The sequence below is a fragment of the Bubalus bubalis genome, chromosome 24 (genome assembly GCF_019923935.1).
Source record: "Bubalus bubalis isolate 160015118507 breed Murrah chromosome 24, NDDB_SH_1, whole genome shotgun sequence".
Classification (NCBI taxonomy): domain Eukaryota; kingdom Metazoa; phylum Chordata; class Mammalia; order Artiodactyla; family Bovidae; genus Bubalus; species Bubalus bubalis.
Window position 1 is genome coordinate 30,136,100 of NC_059180.1, and position 14,939 is coordinate 30,151,038.

Here is a 14,939-nt window from a genome sequence, read left to right on the forward strand (position 1 = left end):
CTGGACCAATGGCAAGACAAAATTCCCAATATTATACCATGTGATGATAACACCAAAATAAGGGCTCCATGCATTTCAACTCAAGGCAATCTAGAAGACTTCAGCGGAATTTTAACTTTCTAGGAGATAAAACTTTCCTGGTGGAAATGTCTTTCTTTAATATTTATTTATTTATTTGGCTGCACAGTGTCTTAAATGAAGCACGCCAGATCGTTCAGCTGTGGCATGTGGGATCTAGTTCCCTGACTGGGGAGCAAACCCAGGCCCCCTGCATAGGGAGCAGAGTCTTAGCCACTGGACCACCAGGGAAGTCCCCATTCTTGGGGAAAATTTCTTGCTGTCCTCATTTTTTTCAGTGGTTCAAACCCCTGGGTTGTCCATGGAGTCCCATAGACAGATACAAACCTGGGAGTCATCCCTGACTCATCACCATCATCATCCTTTTTGGAACACAAATATGAAGTCCCAAGGTCCTTGTACATTATGATCCTCTCTGCCCTCCTCATTGTTCCATACCCCAAATGGCTCATTTCATCATTCTTATTGACCACAGAAGAACTGAGCCCCTAACTCTGACATTGCCCAGCATCATGGTCAAATGAACGTGATTCTCCAACCAAAGAAATTCACCAGATACAAAAGTTTTTATTATAACCGTCACTTGCATTATTCAAAAAGTAATTAATGTCCATGGAAGGAACCCATTCAGAGAGCACAATTCCTCAGACATCAGGAATCAAATCTCTTTCAGAGGTTGATCAGAGAATAAGTGAAATATGAAACGATCTCTCAAGAATCTCTTATCATTAAATTGTCTATTTAATAAAAATATTCCCTGGTGTTCATTATAATTGGGTATTGTCTATTTAATATTGTATATATGGCATATTGTCTGTTGAATAAAAATACTGAATGGTGTTAATTATATTTGGGTGAAAAGAATCATCTTGCATATTCATTGAAAGACATAAACCACCCAAATTCTGCAAGTTGAGTGAATGCTGAATGGGGAAATATCTTTTGTTGCTGGTTCTAAATTTGCTTCTCTTTATTTTCTCAGGGCGTCTCTTGTCTTTGTGTGATTCAGTGTCTTTGGCAAAGACACAATTGCTTTTCCCTGTTCCTTCGAGCATGCGAACACTAGAGACTAGCCTTATTCCTCCCTCCTTAGATTCTGGTCTGTTTCATATTGTTTTTAAGAACCTAGTGGACACTGGTCTTTCTGAAGAAGTCCAAGCTAGTTCTAAAAGGCAAAGTAAATCTGTTAGCAGATTTACTAAGCCAATGAGAGTAAAGATAAAGAAACTGTCTAGAGGTGTTATAGTTCCTCAAACTGGGCAGATCATCAAAGATAAGTTTTAATTTTGTTTTTATTATAGACTTTTAGCCACACTTCTTAGATCAAGGGGCTTCACACTTGAGCATGCACCAGAAATCATATGGAGGGACTTCACTGGTGGTCCAGTGGTTCAGAATCCGCCTGCCAATGCAGGGGATACAAGTTTGATCCCTGGTCCGGGAGGATCCCACACGACTTGGGGCTACAAAGCTCGTGTGCCACAACTACTGAGCCCACGCTCTAGAGCCAGCAAGCTGAAATTACTGAGCCTGTGTGCCACGGCTACTGAATCCTGCTCAACTAGGACTCATGCTCTGTGACAAGAGAAGCCACTGTAATGAGAAAGCCATACACCTCAATGAAGAGTAGCCCTGCTCACGGCAACTAGAGAAAGCTGGTGTACGGCAATGAAGACCCCGTGCAGCAAACATAACAGAATACATACATAAAATTTTAAAAGGAAAATACTAAAGAATCCATAACAAGGAAAATTAGGAAATATTTGTAACAGAATAAAAATGAAAGAGAATTTATAAGAATTTATTGTATGTAGCTGAAGCTGCTCAATGCAACTAAATACAATGTAGAGTCTTGAATAAAATATGAAAACAAAAAAAAAAAGAAAATACTATTTAAAACCAGAAATCCTATGGAATGCTTGTTAAAATACAGATTGCTGGGCCCCATCAGCTGAGTGTCTGACTCAGAAGGTCGGGGATGGCCTGAGAGAGTACATTTCTAACGAGTTCTCAGGCGATGCTGATGTGGCTCCTTTGCCCCCGAAGTCCTGCATCAGAGTATTCTGGGACTTGAGAATACATGTATGTGTCTCACATGCTATGGACAGTGCACCCCAAAGGCTAAGCCCATCAATGCCATGCAAGACTATTCTGAAGCCAGCACTGTGCTAGGTTCAGCATCAAGGCTGCAGGAAAGGCTGGGCCCTGCTGGCCTTGGGAACTCTAGCCTCTGTCACCTCCAAGCCCTGTCCTATGTCTCAGTTTTACCAAGTCACTTGTGCCGTGTGTGTGTGTGTGCACTCAGTTGCTAAGCTATGTCTGACTCTTTTTGCAACCTCAAAGACTGTAGCCCACCAGGATCCTCTGTCCATGGGATTTCCCAGGCAAGAATACTGAAGTGGGTTGTCATTTCTTCCTCCAGGGCATCTCTCCCACCCACGGTTGGAACCTGTGTCTCCTGCCTTGCAGGTGAATTCTCTACTGTTGAGTCACCTGGGAAGCTCACCAAGCCACTTGCAGGCTTCCAGATTCAAAAGCACGCCTGCACCTTAGCATCTCTGCACACACGTTTTTGATCTGTTCTGAATACTCTCCCCCACTTCTCTGTTTCATGCTTCAGAGCTCAGTTCAGGTGCCATTTTCCTCAGGGCCACCCTCCCTTAAGGAAACTTGGTTCTTCAAGGAAAATCTCAAACAAAGGACAATCTGGAGGGAGAATTAGGAAGTGAAAAATTCCCAATTGTGACACTGCCTTTGTATTTTGCTTTACACATACTTCAATGTAGGGCTTATTTTCCAACATTGAAATGGTTGTTTTCTATGGCTGCTTCTCCCCCTAGACTACAGCCTCTTGGAAGGCCAAATCCACATCTTTTCATTCCTCTGTACTTAGTTGGTCGTGTGGCTGAATCTTTTCCAAAGGCTTTCTGAGTTCAACACAACAATCTTATACTAACACTAGTGCAGCAGATGTGGAAACCTTAATTATTTTATTAGTTGGCCTTAGAATCCTTTTTATATGTGCTTGCCTGTTTTGGTTAAGAAGAATCCCTTGAGAAGCCACTTGAGGCTTGAATGAAAGCTCAGAGCATCTGAACTTTGGGGGGAAAATTCAAGGTGATGAAAGAAAAGGGTACTTGGCTCTGTGTGAGAAGATGAAAGGAAGGTGGCTTTGCTCCTGGGGTAGGGAGAGAAGGACTATGATAGTAGAAGAAAGGGAAATGAAATAGGGCAAGTGATGAGCGAAAGAGATTGGGAAAGAGGGGCATCTGTCACCAGTGAGATGGGCTGAGATTAAGGCATGAGATGGGATGAAGCAGCCAGGGAAAGTTCTCTGGTTCCAGGGTGACCAAAGCATTTCAGCAACAGATGAAGTTTTTATATCACTTTGATTAGGAATCTCTTCTATGTGTGTCCTGTGTAGCTCATAATTTTCAATAAAATCCACCAACTCACAAATGCCTTTTACAAGTGCTTTCTGTTAATGTTTGTTTTTGACAAATAAAGGAAGAGTCTGAGTTTTGTGTCTGGGTCAGCACACTGAGGACTGGAGCCAGGATTCCTGGGACGATGGTAAGATGATCTTAGAGATAAAGTGATACAGAATGCCAGTCAAGAAATACTCACTGAGCATGACTGGGTGCTGGTCATGCTTGTAGAACTGGGGATACTGCAGTGAACACAGCAGGGGAGAAAGTCCCTGATCCCACAGAGATCACATGCACGTGGAGGAGACATTTAACACAACTGGAGTGCTGAGCGCTAAGCAGGAGAATGAAATAGGGCATGATGATGGTGTGATGATGGTCCAGGGTGATTGGGGAAAGCTTCTTTGAGGAGGAAGTGATGCAGCAGCTGTGCTGTGCTTAGTCACTCAATCATATCCAACTCTTTGTGACCCCATGGACTGTTGCCCACCAGGCACCTCTATCCATGGCAGTTCTCCAGCAAGAATACTGGAGTGGGCCACCATGCCCTCCTCCAGGGGATCTTCCCAATGGAGTGTTCAAACACAGGTCTCCTGCATTGCAAGCAGATTCTTTACTGTCTGAGCCACCAGAGAAGCCCTGATGGAGCAGAGACCTGACCGAAATACAGAGCCATAGGCAATCTGTGTGAGAGACCACTGGGCAGAGGAAAAAGCGAACCAGTCCTGAGAGCAAGAATGGTCCAGTTGAGAACAGCAAGGCTGCCAGCACTTCTGGAGAAGAGTGAAGGCGGGGAGGAAAAGAGAGGAGGTCTCCAGACAACGGGGAGAAGATCACTTGGTGTGCTGATTGGCAAGGACTCTGGATTTTACCCTGAGTGGAGCAGGGTGTGGGATGGAGAACCATTGAAGGGTTTAGAACAGAGAAGTGACATGATCTGATTTGAGTTTTAAGGGCTTTTTTCTGGCTGCTGTGTGGAAAATAGAAAATAAGTGGTGAGAATGAGAAGAAGGTGCCCAAATGACCTTCAGAATTAATGGAAATCTTGAGCAAGACTTTGGACTTCCCCTGGTCATGGAATTGAGATTTATATCCCTCTCTTGTAGATTGCATACAGTTGGGAGGCCCTCTTAACATCTGGATTTAGTGCTACTGCTACTTCTACTATTACTTATTATTACTACAATTGCAGTAAATAATAATTACTAATAGATAGTGAGGGTGGTAATATTACTACTACTATTACTACCGTGACTGGTATAGTTACTGCTGCTTTGTACTTTATTACTAGGAAAGTATTTTGTGATTACTATGCTGCTTTATTACAATAGAGTAATAAGCATTATGTGGCAGAAACATTGAAGAGTGATTTGCATATTAAAGCAAGCTCATCCAGCTCTCTCAACAAACCTATGGGAGAGGAGTTATTTTTAAAATTCATATTTTGCAGATGAGAAAACTAACCCTGGGACATGTTCAGTAAATTACCTAAGGTCACGTAACTGTTAAGTGATGGCAACCGGACAGGACCTTAGGCCTTTCTGACTCTAAAGCCTGAAATTCTTTACCTCCTTTCTGTAATGACAAGTGACAATGAATATTTCAGTGTTAATGCAAACAAGAGGTACAGGGGAACCAGTCGGTTAAATAGAGGCCCTTCATTCCATAGACCATTTATGTGAGACTATTGTATTGAAATATGAAACAGAGGAGGTATCAGCTTAGGTGAAGATGGAAGGGAAGCAGCCCTTTGAGAAGGACAGGGTGGAGCTGCTAGGATGGGAAGGTAGGGGCGTGATGCTCATAAGATGTACAGGTAGGAACATACATGGTTAAAAGCAGGAGTTCTGCAATTGGGAAATAGATTAACACCCCAGGCCCCACTCACTCACTCAAACATCCTTGAGCAAGTTCCTGGACCTCTCTGTGCCTCAATTTCATCATTGTTACATGGGGCGGGGGAGGGGGGGGGAAATAGTATCGTCCCTATAGGGATGTCAATGAAATTAAGCATGAAAAGTTCATAAGATGCTTCGAATTTAGCAAATATTCAAAAAAAAAAAAAAAAAGCAGATTAGGGACTTCCCTGGTGGTCCAGTGGCTAAGACTGTTCTCCCAATGCAGGGAGCCTGGGTTCAATCCTTGGTCAGGGAGCTAAATCCCACATGCCACAACTAAGAATTCACATGCTGCCGTTCAGATCCCATGTGTTGCAATAAGATTGAAGCCCCCGCACGCCACAACTAAGACCTGGTACAGCCAAATAAATAGTTAAAAAACAAAAGGTTAGCCTTTATTAATTTAGAGCTGCTGCTGCTGCTAAGTTGTGTCAGTCGTGTCCGACTCTGTGTGACCCCATAGACAGCAGCCCACCAGGTTCCTCCACCCCTGGGATTCTCCAGGCAAGAATACCGGTGGGTTGCCATTTCCTTCTCCAATGAATGAAAGTGAAAAGTGAAAGTGAAATCGCTTAGTCATGTCCGACTCTTTGTGACCCCATGGACTGTAGCCCACCAGGCTCCTCCGTCCATGGGGGATTCTCTGGGCAAGAGTACTGGAGTGAGTTGCCATTGCCTTTTCCTTAATTTAGAGGGACATGGACAAAAGAGAGAAATGATTACTATTTGGTGATTGATTCAAGGATGAGAAGAGAATGACTCCCCCCACTTTGCCCTGGCCAGTTTTCTGGGTTAAGTTGCTAAGGGTATCACGGTACCATGAATTGAAACATATGGTCCTGGTGGAGAATCAGGCTTTTTCAAGACAGCATATCTTGTAGTCCTATTTTCCTAAGAACGGGAGAAAGAAAAAGGTGGGCAAAGAGATACAGAAGAAAAGATGATGGTGGATTTTCTCAGCCTTTAAGGTAGAAATTGAATCACCTATGAGTGTGGGAAATGAAGAATGCAGTAGGAGTGTTAGAAAAGAGGAATAATGAGGTGAGGTGTTAGTTTATATCTCCCCAAGCAGAACCTGAGACAAGTTCTCAGGTAGTGTATTGGAGAGGTTATCTTTAAAAGTCGGAAGAGGGAGCAGTACAAATCAGATGAGAAAGGAAGAAAAGCTGATAACAAGGGCATTATTTTTATGGTCACACCATGCAGCATCTGGACCTTAGTTCCCTGACTGGGGATGGAATCCATGCCTCCTGTATTAGGAGTGCCAAGTTTTAGCCACTGAATCCCCAAGGAAGTTCCATGGCGGAGGGTGGGGGTGCATTATTGAGTTATTAGCACTGTGGGCAACCAGAAAGCTTCCTGCTGGAGCTCCTTGGAGAAGCTGTACAGAAGGCACTTCAGAAAGCCCCCTCTAATGACTAGGAGTTTGGGCATTTATCCCCTGACTCTTTGTCTCCCATTGGCTGAGGGTCACCATGCTGGCATTAACTCCGCCATGTTTCCATGTGTGATCGGAGTAAGCTGCCATCATTAAGAAAAAAAAAAAAAATCCCTAAGAGAGCAAAGTGGGGAGACACTGTGGGGACCTGAAGTCAGACACTGGCAGTGGCCATTCAGCTCAGCTAAAATCAGACCCTGATGCTGAGAAAGATTGAAGGCAGAAGAAGCGGGTGACACAGGATGAGACAGTTGGAAGGCATCACCGGCTCAATGGACATGAGTTTGAGCAAACTCTGGGAGATGGTGAAGGACAAGGAAGCCTGGTGTGCTGCAATCCATGGGGTCACAAAGAGCTGGACACAACTGAGTGACTGAACAACTACAAAAATCAGAGACGGGCTAAGGGAAAGTGACACATGGGTAAGAGTGGCATCTGCTAGGTGGTAGATTGGGGTTTAAACCCACATGGGATGGAATTCAAAACTCTTGTCTCAGCTACCATGCTGCCAGTCTTCAGCAAAGAATTCTATTAAATTGAAAATGGTAACAGCATCAATGGGCCAATTCTTCCCAGGACTAATTATTGGAATTTTGCTGACACTGTTTTCCAGACCAGGACCTAAAAATACCCATTTCTTGAGAGACCAGACACATGACAGACTCTATAGAGGAAAATGAGAGCCACAACGAATTCAAAATTGGAAATTCTTCTCCAGTTCAAATTTCAGGGATGGGAATTGCATTTCTTAGCCCAATCAAGACATTCTTTACCTCCAGAAATATGTAGTCCTTAAAGTTCCAGGCTTTTGTTCATGGAGGAGGAATTCCAAAAATTCCACGTATAATCTGCTTAGCTCAGCATTGTACCCAGTGGATTGAGGTACTTTTCCATTTTCCTCATTCTGACAGACCTTTTAACACTAGTCCTAAAAACACTTCAGGAAATCCTAAAGGAAATCAGTCCTGAATATTCATTGGAAGCACTGATGCTGATGCTGAAGCTCCAAATCTTGGGCCACCTGATGCGAAGAACTGACTCATTGGAAAAGACCCTGATTCTGGGAAAGATTGAAGGCAGGAGGAGAAGGGGATGACAGAGGATGAGATGGTTGGATGGCATCATTGACTCAATGGACATGTATTTCAGCATGTTCTAGGAGTTGGTGAGGAACAGGGAGGCCTGGTGTGCTGCAGTCCATGAGATTGCAGAGTTGGACACGACTAAGCAACTGAACTGAACTGAAAAACTCTGTCTTCTAGGCCTATAAACCATATCGTGTTTATCTTCTCTAACCTTCAGAATTTCCACTAGATGATTGAACTATTTAGAATTGTGCTGAATCTGAGAGCCCTGATAATAGAATAAAATTTTCTTATGATTTTCATATTCTGAAGGATGGAAAGGAAAGGGGAGAGGAAAGTAGAGAGAAATTTACTGGGCATTTATTTATAACCAATACATCTTATAGATGGCATAAATGCATGTGAAGTCACTTCAGTCGTGTCTAGCTCTTTGCACCTCTGTGGACCATAGCCCCCCAGGCTCCACTGTCCATGGGATTCTTCAGGCAAGAATACCGGAGTGGGTTGCCATGCCCTCCTCCAAGGGATCTTTCCCAACCCAGGGATTGAACGTGAGTCTCTTACATCTCCTGCATTGGCAGGCGGGTTCTTTACCACTAGTGCCACCTGGGAAGCTCAATTCTTCATAATTTCATCTAATTCTGACAAGTTGATGACTTTTTAAGGTTCAAAAACTCATGCTCATCTTTCTCCATTCATCTTCCATTGGATACTTGGGTTGTTTTCATGCAGTTATAAATGGTGCTGCAATGAACATTGGTGTACGTGTATCCTTTTGAATAATGGTTTCTCAGGGTATATGGCCAGTAGTGGAATTACTGGGTCATATGATATTTCTATTTTTAGTTTTTTAAGGAATCTGTATACTGTCTCCACAGTGGCTATGTCAATTTACATTCCCACCAACAGTGTAAGAGGATTCCCTTTTCTCCACTCTCCCCAGCATTTATTGTTTGTACATTTTTCTGATGATGGCCAAGCTAGGGGGAACCTGCTATAAAGCACAGGAAGCTCAGTTTGGTGCTCTGTGATGACCTAGATGGGTGTGGGAGGGAGATCCAAGAGGGAGGGGATATATGTATACATATAACAGATTCACTTCATTGTACAGCAGAAACTAACACAACATTGTAAAGCAATTATATTCCAATTAAAAACAAACAAACAAAGAAACCTCACGCTCAAAGCCAATATTTGGACTCAGTTCCTGTCTGGACAGCAACTATAGCACCTCATACTGCAAATTCCTCTCCTACCCCCGGATAGACGTCACTAATCAATCAGGATCTTCAAAATCCTTCTCAGTGTCCCAAGTAATCACTACCAATTAAGTAAGAGCCAACTGATACACTTCCCTCTGTTAACCTAAAGCGATAGAACGACTAGTTGTTTTACAAGCAAAACAGGTTTATTTAGGAACTGCAGAGAATTTCAGTTCTGAACATTCAACAGTGGGGAACCGTGTACCAGCCTGGTAAAACAAAAGAGAGGAAACTCTTATAGAGAAGGGGACGTTAGTTGGGAGGGGCTGTTATAAACTAAAGTCCATTGGAGAAAACTGGGAGTTTGACTTACAGTGGCTTTTCGTTGGTTGAAGATGACAGGCTCTCATTGGCTAAGCTGTTGCTAGGTCAGGAGAAAAAACATTTTTTCTTCTCTGGCTGGCCATAGTAGCGTCACTTCTGCTGAAGATGCAAAGTCCTCTCTTCCCTTTAGGACTTGTATTGACACCTTGTTATGTGTGTGAGAGCGCCCCCTTCTGGCTTCCAGATTCCCGAGTTCAATAAGATTTCCCTTTATTAATTTTCACATGACTTACCTAAGATTTGTGGCTCAGCTGGTAAAGAACCCGCCTGCAACGTGGGACACCTGGGTTCGATCCCTGGGTTGGGAAGATCCCCTGGAGAAGGGAAAGGCTACCCACTCCAGTATTCTGGTCTGAAGAATTCCATGGACTGTATAGTCCATGGGGTCACAAAGAGTCGGACACAACTGAGTGACTTTCACTTCACTTTGGTGGTTCAGAAGGTAAAGAGTCTGCATGCAGTGCAGGAGACCCGGGTTCGATCCCTGGGTTGGGAAGATCGCCTGGAGTAGGAAATGGCAACCCACTCCAATATTCTTGCCTGGAAAATTCCATGGACAGAGGAGCCTGGTAGGCTACAGTCCATGGGGTCACAAAGAGTCAGACACAACTGAGCGACTGACGCCAAAGATCTGCCAGCAGAAAGACGGTTCTCCTTCCATGGGAGGCCATGCCCATCACAGAGCCACACCTTTGCTGTCCAGACCAATCTGAAAAGTCATCCCAAGACAACACAGAGTGCCCTAGATTCTACCAGGATCACACTTTCATGGCAACAAACAGTGTTGGCATATAACACTCCTCCCATCCCCAGCAGCAACCACTGAAAACATATTCATACATTTCTTTTCAGTCTATTCTCACTGCAGAAAGTTTGCTGTGGACTTGAACTTAATTGTGATCACACTGCAGCTGCATTTCAAATGCTGCCTTTTTCATGTATCATCATAACAAAAGCATTAAACAGACTCTCCTATCATAATGCTCTCCATTGGTTCATTTTTTATTTCTGCCCCAGTTACAGGAAAACAAAGAAATCAGACCATGCACTCCTCTCTCCCTCTCTTCTGCACTCTGTGGGTAGAATAGATAGCTAGCGGGGAGCTGCTGTATAGCACAGGGAGTTCAGCTTGGTGGTCTGTGATGACCTAGAGGGGTGGGATGAAGGGAGGGTGGTCCAACAGAGAGGGGATATATGTATACATATAGCTGATTCACTTCCTTGTACAGCAGAAACTGACACGACATTGTAAAGCAATTATACTCCAGTAAAAACAATAAACAGTCATTTAAAAAAAAAAAAAAGGAGATCTAAGAAGTGAGCATTGCTACTTAGTTTGGGCAAAGTGAAAGTTTTTTTGGGGAGAGGGTGTCTTTGCTAGAAGTTGGAGAAGCTTCTTTCAGCCGTCACTTCTTTCAGCTGTCATTGATACTCATCTCTCCAGCCTGCTTTGATGTCAGCAAAAGCATTTTATTTGTGCAGGAGTGGGCACCATGGCTGATTCCCCACCTGTTGTCATCCCCTCCCCCACCCCCTCAGAACTTCTTCCAGCAGAGAATTTAGAAAAACTCTTCACAGGGTAGCTGTGCGTTTGCTATGGTGCCGCTGTTCCCCATGTTTGATCTTATGTTTCTTGCCTGGAGCTTGTATTTCAGACTAGAGTAAATTATTTACCAGTGCTAGCAACTAAGTCTTGTGTTATTCAAAATATAAACCTGAAATATCGGAGCAATCAGACCTCGCCAGCTGACACTATTTATGCTTTGCAGACAAAGGGACAGATCAAAGGATGAATCATAATTATTCCAACACATCAGTTTTTCCAAGTGAAAGAGGGGGAGATGTAGTCCTCTCTGGTGACCATGAACTTCAGGAAATAAACACTGATTTGCTCGTCTCCTCCCCAGACTCATCCCAGCCAGGAAAGAGGATTGTGGGTGTGGGCGGGCGATCAGGACCTGGGCTGACTCTAAAACTGTTCTGGCTTCCTTTCTTTGCTCTCCCAACCTCCTTTGCACATCAAGAGTCCTTGGTTGGTAGTTCTGCTCATCACAGTGTTTTCTGTCTCCTTTCTCATCTCTGCCACCCACCAGTCTATGAGTTCCTGAAAGGGCAGAAAACCAAGTTATACAGAAAAGTGTGTTTATGTGGAAGCAGCTGTCATTTGCTTTCCTTGTTAGCTTTAACACTGGCTGGCTAGAAGCCTATTTTATTTACCTGTTGGGCAGACTCCCTTGTGATAGAGAAAACTAAGAGCAGCCTGTGGCAGGCAGTGCCGGTAATTGACTAAGAGACTGGACTTTAGAGTGATGTACACTCCAATGTTCTTGCCTGGAGAATCCCAGGGACAGCGGAGCCTGGTGGGCTGCCGTCTATGGGGTCGCACAGAGTCGGACACGACTGAAGAGACTTAGCAGCAGCAGCAGATCTGGGTTTGAGTCGTAGTCTGATACTTTTTGCTGTGTGACCTTGAGAAAATTACTTAATCTCTCTGATCCCCAATGTCCTCATTGGTATAACGGGGGTTGTTAGGGAAATTGATAGAGACAACTCATATATAAGAATTGACTCTAAAGACTTCCCTAGCAGTCCAGTGGTTAAGATTCCGTGCTCTCAGTATAGGGGACATAGGTTTGATCCTTGGTTGGAAAACAAAGATCCTGCCCAACAGGGTATTGCCAAAAAAAGCGAATTGACTCCTATGAAGAATTTACCACAGGGACTTCCCTGGTGATCCAACGGATAAGACTCCATGTTCCCAATGCAGGAAGCCTGAGTTCAATCACTGGTGAGGGAACTAGATCCCACATATGGCAACTAAAGATCGTGAATGCCACAACTAAGATCCAGAGCAGCCAAATAAATAAAGAATTTTGTTAATAAAAAATTTTAAAAGAATTTAGCAGAGTACCTGCACGTGCGTGCTACATCACTTCAGTCATGTCTCTTTGTGAACCAATGCTGTGGCCCGCCAGGCTCCTCTGTCCATGGGGAGTCTCCAGGCAAGATACTGGAGTGGGCTGCCATGCCCTCCTGCAAGGGATCTTCCCGACCCAGGGATTGAACCCAGGTCTCCTGCATTGGTAGGTGGGTTCTTTACCTGGGAAATCCTAATCCCTGCATATCAGGACTTAATAAATGATAGTGATTATTACTGTTGGGAAGACCTGCAATGCAAGCCTTTCATGGATCAGTGAAGCAGTGTTGGTGGAAGATGTGAGGACATCATGTTCTCTGGAACAGCTGGATTCCAGGTGAGATGAGGTCTTCCTTACTCCAACTGTGCCAAAGCCTCTTTTGGAAAATGAAGAGGGCTTCTGTGCTATAAGGAGCAACATCTTAAAACTCAATGAGCCATTCCGAGTTAATACTCCAGTGCTCGACCTTTATCCTCACTGCCTCTCTCTCTGCAAAAAGGAGCTGAGGTAAGTCTCGGAATGACTCGTGCCTCTGGAGCCCAAATGCATTTCTGGAGAGGATTCACTTCTCAAAATTCATCTCTGCATTTTGGATGCAGAGTCACAGACCTGAAGCTCCCAAGGATGGCTCTCAGAGGACTGCGCCCTGAGGCTGGTTCCAGGCTCATCTCAGTGGACCGAACATGTACATTTATCAGTTCTGGAGCCTTTCAGAAAAGTCTAGTGAAAGTAATGGATGTTCTCACTTCTGCACTTCTGAGGAATCAGGTCTGTCTTTATATCTGACCTAATCCCTCCCTTTCACACCAGATAAACACCAGACCCCTTAATCTGCTTCCCTAAACAACAGTAACCATCCCTGCATGAGATTTATTACCACTTTTTCAAGAGTCTAAGATGCCCTGTTTGTAAGACATGTCATTGATTTTATAGCACCTTTCTAGAAGAAAAACACAAAAATGAATGTACACATCAATTGTCAGTTGTAACGGGCTTTCAGAAAATAAAATGTAGAAAGAAGTGCTACTTGGAAGAAAAAAGAATCCTAGTCATCTTAACTAAAGGGCACTTGTTGCAACAGAAATGCTCTGTCAATGGATTAGAGAGCAAACAAGGTTCCCAGGCCCCCAGGCCTTTTCCTATCTCTATTCCATGGTCCTCAGGAACCATGTACTTGGCCTCCAGAGGGATAAGTGAAAGTTGCTCAGTCGTGTTCGACTCTTTGCGACCCAGAATACTGGGTCCAGGCCAGAATACTGGAGTGGGTAGCCTTTCCCTTCTCCAGGGGATCTTCCCAACCCAGGGATCAAACCCAGGTCTCCCGCATTGCAGGCAGATTCTTTACCAGTTGAGCCACCAGGGAAGCCTGCTTGGCCTCCAGAGACCTGGTACTAAACCAGGGAAGTCACATCTGTAGTATCTGTCCCTTGTGACTCCAGCCTCTCTCCTTATCTAGGCAAATTTGATATTTTCTGCAGAAAATCAGACTGCCACTATAAAAGATCTCTTTTCCTTTAACTCATCATGTATTCATATTGTGGGTGATTAAGACAAACGGTATCAGGCAATAGGAAAGTCTAAACTGATGGCGGCTTTGCAAACCTCATTGGCATTTTGTAGGTAGAAACTAGGACAAAGGGGGTTGATATTTACTACACAACAGGATTTTCTCCTTTATTTTTAGTAACTGCTGCTCATTTTCTTACTAGATTTTCTCCACCAAGCAACACCCAATGACATTTTGTGGAACATGGTTTAAATTCTCTACTTGATGGATTGTCCAGAGCATGGAAGATGGGAGCTGGTTACTTAATACTTTAGTTCTGATGATGACTAGCATTTTACTTTATGGTACAAGACAGAAAATGGGAAAATGTAAATGTCTTTAAAAAGCAAAACTGTGCAAGATATAGATCACATGTTGAGGGACTGACTTTGGGAAATGAGATGAGCAGAACTATTGGAGGTCTGAAGATTCGATGATAGGAAGATTAGGGAATTCTCTTCAGTTTTCTTAACCATGAAGTAAGATCATCAGGCAAGAGGAAGGTGGGTTAATGACAATAACAATGATAACAACAGTAATAATATTAACAATAAACATTCATTGAGTGATTCCCATATGCCAGTTGATATTTTAATCATTTTGCATATATTAACTCAGTTATCACAACAATCTTATGCATTTAGATTAGATCCTGAAGAGCAGGAAAGTAAGCTCAGTGGAAATAAAGACTATATAAAAAAAGGATGTTTATATATGCGTGTATGTTAGTTGCTCAGTTGTGTCCAATTCTTTAGGATGCCATGGACTGTAGCCCACCAGGCTCCTCTGTCCTTGGGATTCCCAGGCAAGAACATTGGAGTGGGTCACCCTTTCCTCCTCCAGGGGATCTTCCTGATCCAGGGATCAAAGCTGGGTCTCTTGCATTGGCAGGCGGGTTCTTTACTGTCTGAGCCACCAGGGAAGCCTAAGGTTATTATATGTATGTATATATGTATATATAT

The 14,939-nt window shown here is 43.6% G+C and overlaps 1 long non-coding RNA gene across 4 annotated transcripts in view; it reads left to right on the forward strand.

The window, feature by feature from the left end:
- The window catches only part of LOC123331561, a 113,497-nt gene that overhangs the window by 68,289 nt on the left and 30,269 nt on the right, over positions 1-14,939 (forward strand). Inside the window, exon 4 of one of the 4 annotated variants that reach the window (XR_006548263.2) lies at positions 2,501-3,551. The exons of the other annotated variants lie outside the window; for them this stretch is intronic. This is a non-coding gene — a long non-coding RNA (uncharacterized LOC123331561). Of the gene's footprint in view, positions 1-2,500; positions 3,552-14,939 lie in introns of those variants that run through there. 4 annotated transcript variants of the gene reach the window in all.